The sequence below is a fragment of the Salvelinus fontinalis genome, chromosome 32 (assembly GCF_029448725.1).
Source record: "Salvelinus fontinalis isolate EN_2023a chromosome 32, ASM2944872v1, whole genome shotgun sequence".
Lineage (NCBI taxonomy): Eukaryota > Metazoa > Chordata > Actinopteri > Salmoniformes > Salmonidae > Salvelinus > Salvelinus fontinalis.
Window position 1 is genome coordinate 6228478 of NC_074696.1, and position 7331 is coordinate 6235808.

Genomic DNA, 7331 nt, shown 5'->3' on the forward strand with positions numbered 1-7331 from the left:
TATTACAGTATCATATTACAGTAACATATTACAGTAACATATTACAGTAGCATATTACAGTATCATATTACAGTATCATATTACAGTAACATATTACAGTATCATATTACGCAACACTGTTGTCGTTCTCAGCATACTTCACGTGTGTTATATGATGTTGATTTGATTACACTTATGTAACGTTCAGAATGAGATTGGTGTTTCTCTGAAACTGTTTTTGTACGTCTCAGTGACGTACAATACTGTGTCTCTTCCAGTCTACGTTCCCCTGAGGGACTGTGGTTATGCTGTCCCCTGAAAAGTCCACATGATTCTCACACACACACACACACACACACACACACACACACACACACACACACACACACACACACACACACACACACACACACACACACACACACACACACACACACACACACACACACACACACACACACACACGTACATAAACATCCTGTGAACTGGGCCAACTCTTGACTTTTATCTGTTTGTTTGTTATCTCTCCTCTCTTTTACTATCACTCTCTCTTTTACTATCACTCTCTCTTTTACTATCACTCTCTCACTCTCTTTTACTATCACTCTCTCTTTTACTATCACTCTCTCGCTCTCTCTTTTACTATCACTCTCTCTTTTACTATCACTCTCTCGCTCTCTCTTTTACTATCACTCTCTCTTTTACTATCACTCTCTCGCTCTCTCTTTTACTATCACTCTCTCTTTTACTATCACTCTCTCTCAATCTCTTTTACTAGTTTTGTCTCACCTGGACTACTGTAAAGTCGTGTGGTCAGGTGCCACAAAGGTGGGACTTTGGACAATTGCAACTAGCTCACAATAGGGCAGCAGGGCTGGCCCTTGGATGTACACAGAGAGCAAACAATTAATATTATGCATGTCAATCTTTCCTGTTTCAAAGCGGAGGAGAGATTGACTACATCACTACTTGTATTGATTGACATGCTGAATGCACTGAGCTGTCTGTCTAAACTACTAGCACACAGCTCAGACACCCATCCATACCCCACAAGACATGCCACCAGAGGTCTGTCTAAACTACTGGCACACAGCTCAGACACCCATGCATACCCCACCAAGACATGCCACCAGAGGTCTGTCTAAACTACTAGCACACAGCTCAGACACCCATCCATACCCCACAAGACATGCCACCAGAGGTCTGTCTAAACTACTAACACACAGCTCAGACACCCATCCATACCCCACAAGACATGCCACCAGAGGTCTGTCTAAACTACCGGCACACAGCTCAGACACCCATCCATACCCCACAAGACATGCCACCAGAGGTCTGTCTAAACTACCGGCACACAGCTCAGACACCCATACATACCCCACAAGACATGCCACCAGAGGTCTGTCTAAACTACTAACACACAGCTCAGACACCCATACATACCCCACAAGACATGTCACCAGAGGTCTGTCTAAACTACTAACACACAGCTCAGACACCCATCCATACCCCACAAGACATGCCACCAGAGGTCTGTCTAAACTACCGGCACACAGCTCAGACACCCATCCATACCCCACAAGACATGCCACCAGAGGTCTGTCTAAACTACTAACACACAGCTCAGACACCCATCCATACCCCACAAGACATGCCACCAGAGGTCTGTCTAAACTACTAACACACAGCTCAGACACCCATCCATACCCCACAAGACATGCCACCAGAGGTCTGTCTAAACTACTAACACACAGCTCAGACACCCATCCATACCCCACAAGACATGCCACCAGAGGTCTGTCTAAACTACTAACACACAGCTCAGACACCCATCCATACCCCACAAGACATGCCACCAGAGGTCTGTTTAAACTACTAACACACAGCTCAGACACCCATGCATACCCCACAAGACATGCCACCAGAGGTCTGTTTAAACTACTAAAACACAGCTCAGACACCCATGCATACCCCACAAGATATGCCACCAGAGGTCTGTCTAAACTACTAACACACAGCTCAGACACCCATGACTACCCCACAAGACATGCCACCAGAGGTCTGTCCTAACCACTAACACACAGCTCAGACACCCATCCATACCCCACAAGACATGTCACCAGAGGTCTGTCTAAACTACTAACACACAGCTCAGACACCCATCCATACCCCACAAGACATGCCACCAGAGGTCTGTCTAAACTACTAACACACAGCTCAGACACCCATCGATACCCCACAAGACATGCCACCAGAGGTCTGTTTAAACTACTAACACACAGCTCAGACACCCATGCATACCCCACAAGATATGCCACCAGAGGTCTGTCTAAACTACTAACACACAGCTCAGACACCCATGACTACCCCACAAGACATGCCACCAGAGGTCTGTCCTAACTACTAACACACAGCTCAGACACCCATCCATACCCCACAAGACATGTCACCAGAGGTCTGTCTAAACTACTAACACACAGCTCAGACACCCATCCATACCCCACAAGACATGCCACCAGAGGTCTGTCTAAACTACCGGCACACAGCTCAGACACCCATCCATACCCCACAAGACATGCCACCAGAGGTCTGTCTAAACTACTAACACACAGCTCAGACACCCATCCATACCCCACAAGACATGCTACCAGAGGTCTGTCTAAACTACTAACACACAGCTCAGACACCCATCCATACCCCACAAGACATGCCACCAGAGGTCTGTCTAAACTACTAACACACAGCTCAGACACCCATCCATACCCCACAAGACATGCCACCAGAGGTCTGTCTAAACTACTAACACACAGCTCAGACACCCATCCATACCCCACAAGACATGCCACCAGAGGTCTGTCTAAACTACCGGCACACAGCTCAGACACCCATCCATACCCCACAAGACATGCCACCAGAGGTCTGTCTAAACTACTAACACACAGCTCAGACACCCATACATACCCCACAAGACATGCCACCAGAGGTCTGTCTAAACTACTAACACACAGCTCAGACACCCATCCATACCCCACAAGACATGCCACCAGAGGTCTGTCTAAACTACTAACACACAGCTCAGACACCCATACATACCCCACAAGACATGCCACCAGAGGTCTGTCTAAACTACTAACACACAGCTCAGACACCCATCCATACCCCACAAGACATGCCACCAGAGGTCTGTCTAAACTACTAACACACAGCTCAGACACCCATCCATACCCCACAAGACATGCCACCAGAGGTCTGTCTAAACTACTAACACACAGCTCAGACACCCATACATACCCCACAAGACATGCCACCAGAGGTCTGTCTAAACTACCGGCACACAGCTCAGACACCCATCCATACCCCACAAGACATGCCACCAGAGGTCTGTCTAAACTACTAACACACAGCTCAGACACCCATCCATACCCCACAAGACATGCCACCAGAGGTCTGTCTAAACTACTAACACACAGCTCAGACACCCATCCATACCCCACAAGACATGCCACCAGAGGTCTGTCTAAACTACTGGCACACAGCTCAGACACCCATATATACCCCACAAGACATGCCACCAGAGGTCTGTCTAAACTACTAACACACAGCTCAGACACCCATACATACCCCTCAAGACATGCCACCAGAGGTCTGTCTAAACTACTAACACACAGCTCAGACACCCATCCATACCCCACAAGACATGCCACCAGAGGTCTGTCTAAACTACTAACACACAGCTCAGACACCCATCCATACCCCACAAGACATGCCACCAGAGGTCTGTCTAAACTACTAACACACAGCTCAGACACCCATCCATACCCCACAAGACATGCCACCAGAGGTCTGTCTAAACTACTAACACACAGCTCAGACACCCATACATACCCCTCAAGACATGCCACCAGAGGTCTGTCTAAACTACCGGCACACAGCTCAGACACCCATACATACCCCTCAAGACATGCCACCAGAGGTCTGTCTAAACTACCGGCACACAGCTCAGACACCCATACATACCCCACAAGACATGCCACCAGAGGTCTGTCTAAACTACCGGCACACAGCTCAGACACCCATACATACCCCACAAGACATGCCACCAGAGGTCTGTCTAAACTACTGGCACACAGCTCAGACACCCATCCATACCCCACAAGACATGCCACCAGAGGTCTGTTTAAACTACCGGCACACAGCTCAGACACCCATCCATACCCCACAAGACATGCCACCAGAGGTCTGTCTAAACTACTAACACACAGCTCAGACACCCATACATACCCCACAAGACATGCCACCAGAGGTCTGTCTAAACTACTAACACACAGCTCAGACACCCATACATACCCCACAAGACATGCCACCAGAGGTCTGTCTAAACTACTAACACACAGCTCAGACACCCATACATACCCCACAAGACATGCCACCAGAGGTCTGTCTAAACTACTAACACACAGCTCAGACACCCATACATACCCCACAAGACATGCCACCAGAGGTCTGTCTAAACTACTAACACACAGCTCAGACACCCATACATACCCCACAAGACATGCCACCAGAGGTCTGTCTAAACTACTGGCACACAGCTCAGACACCCATCCATACCCCACAAGACATGCCACAGAGGTCTGTCTAAACTACTAACACACAGCTCAGACACCCATACATACCCCACAAGACATGCCACCAGAGGTCTGTCTAAACTACTAACACACAGCTCAGACACCCATCCATACCCCACAAGACATGCCACCAGAGGTCTGTCTAAACTACTAACACACAGCTCAGACACCCATACATACCCCACAAGACATGCCACCAGAGGTCTGTCTAAACTACTAACACACAGCTCAGACACCCATACATACCCCACAAGACATGCCACCAGAGGTCTGTCTAAACTACTGGCACACAGCTCAGACACCCATACATACCCCACAAGACATGCCACCAGAGGTCTCTTCACAGTCCCCAAGTCCAGAACAGACTATGGGTGGTGCACAGTACTACATAGAGCCATGACTACATGTAACTCTATTCCACATCAGGGAACTGATGCAGCAGGAGAATCAGATTTTAGAAAACAGATAAAAATACACCTTATGGAACAGCGGGGACTGTGAAGCAACACTATCATAGGCACAGACACATGCATACACACACACACACACACACACACACACGATAACATGCACACTATACACACACATGGATTTAGTACTGTTTGTTCAGGGTGTTCTGTTGGGGGGTACTGGAGGACCAGGGTTGGGAACCACTGCTGCATGTTCTGTAAGTGGACCACAGCTTCCGCCCTCCTCAATCACAACAGCACGCTACCAATCCTCTGTTAAAACACTGTTATGTGAGGCCAGAACTAATAACCCTGTCTCTCTGTGTCACCTGTCCTTCTGTCCATCCGTCCACCTATTTCCCTGTCTCTGTGTCACCTGTCCATCTGTCCATCCGTCCACCTATTTCCCTGTCTCTCTGTGTCACCTGTCCTTCTGTCAATCCGTCCACCTATTTCCCTGTCTCTCTGTCACCTGTCCTTCTGTCAATCCGTCCACCTATTTCCCTGTCTCTCTGTCACCTGTCCTTCTGTCAATCCGTCCACCTATTTCCCTGTCTCTGTGTCACCTGTCCTTCTGTCCATCCGTCCACCTATTTCCCTGTCTCTGTGTCACCTGTCCTTCTGTTCATCCGTCCACTTTTGTATCCATCCTTGTCACGTTCCTGACCTGTTTTCTGTTGTTTTTGTATGTGTTTAGTTGGTCAGGGCGTGAGTTGGGGTGGGCATTCTATGTGTTGTGTTTCTATGTTGGGGTTAAATGTGTTGCCTGATATGGTTCTCAATTAGAAGCAGGTGTTTGACGTTTCCTCTGATTGAGAACCATGTTAAGGTAGGCTGTTCTCACTGTTTGTTTGTGGGTGATTGTCGCTGTGTCTGTGTTTTGTTGCACCACACGGTACTGTCTCGTTCGTGCATTCGTTTTCCCTGTTCGTGCGTTCTTCGTTTCATGTAGTTCTCATGTTCAGGTCTGTTTAGTTCGTTTTGTTATTTTGTCATTTCTAAAGTGTGCTTCATCATCGTTATTCTTTTCTTTATTAAATTCATTATGTATTCATCACCCGCTGCGCCTTGGTCCGCTCATTCACCACAAGGCGACCTTACAATCCTGTGTTACACCATATGTTTCTTTGTTGTAGTGTAATTTCATAAACATATATATGTCCCAAAGTATCAAATCCCAAAGTATTAAATATATTTCCCAATAGTTCGTATGACGTAGGCTGTGTGATCGATATGTAAAGCTTGTTAAAAAACAGTGATACTATCAAGAGCGGTGTGCGTGTTTCTTATTTTCCCCCAATAATTCGTATAAAACGTTATGTTCTTGAGACACGTTTGACTGAACTTGAAGGACTTTTCGACAGTTGGGGCAAACTATTTTATAATTTTTTTGTTGTTGTATACTCTTAAAATGTAAGCAAACCCCTATGTTAATTGACTCTGTAATTTTAACCTTGCTATACAACGCCATTTACAATGCCATACGCATGCATCACTTTGTATGTTATTCTTTCAGCGTCACAGTCGTAACTCACAGATAATTCTACGAAGAAGAAAAGTAAAAGTTATGGGCGACCAATATGTCATAAGAATAGCCTACATTAAAATAAAAAGCTTGGTTTAAGATAAAAGTTGCGCATCCTTACCTGTCAGACGTAAAGTTGGGTTCTTCTACTGGTTGACTTCTCCTCAGTACTCCGTCGTTCTACTACTCTGCGGTACGTTCGGCAAGCGGTCGGGCGTGCTTTCTTTAAAAACCAGCCCTGTAGTCGGAAAAAGTGGGGAGAATTTTCCCATGCTTTTTATTGGTCTTTCCAAAGGAAATTGGTCCAGGAAAGGGGATGGATGAATTCTAAAATAGTTCACTGAGCCTGTTCGCTGCGCTGTGCAACGCCAGCGACTTCAGAGATGGCATGTCGATAAGGAAGGATTTGTTTAGCCTAAGTAGGCTATTAGCTAGAATAAGTGAAAGGGCTAAAGTTATCAACTTGAAGGCATATCGTATCAAAGTTGACCAATCGGTGTAGAAAGTGAAGTCTATAGCCTAATTGTCAACTTGTGCGTAACCATAAAGGTGTGAAAAAAGATGTGAATACGATCTGTTCAACAGTAGATTTAACACGTAGCCTATAATGAATTTATTGTCGTTTAAGTTTGCTGATTGATTGGACTTCTATGAATTAGAGTTGAACTCTTTTGGTGTTATTTTCCGTAAAGCCACACAATGGCGCCAGTCACCGTTTTTCCGAGAAGAAACTCTGACGCACCAACAGAG

The 7331-nt window shown here is 46.4% G+C and overlaps 1 protein-coding gene across 1 annotated transcript in view; it reads right to left on the minus strand.

The window, feature by feature from the left end:
- Nucleotides 1-6870, minus strand: part of gja4 (gap junction protein alpha 4) — a 14813-nt gene extending 7943 nt beyond the window's left edge. Inside the window, exon 1 of the mRNA XM_055893244.1 lies at nt 6703-6870. The gene's annotated coding sequence lies outside the window, so the exon portion shown is untranslated. The remainder of the gene's footprint in view (nt 1-6702) is intronic.
- Nucleotides 6871-7331: the final 461 nt, after the last annotated feature.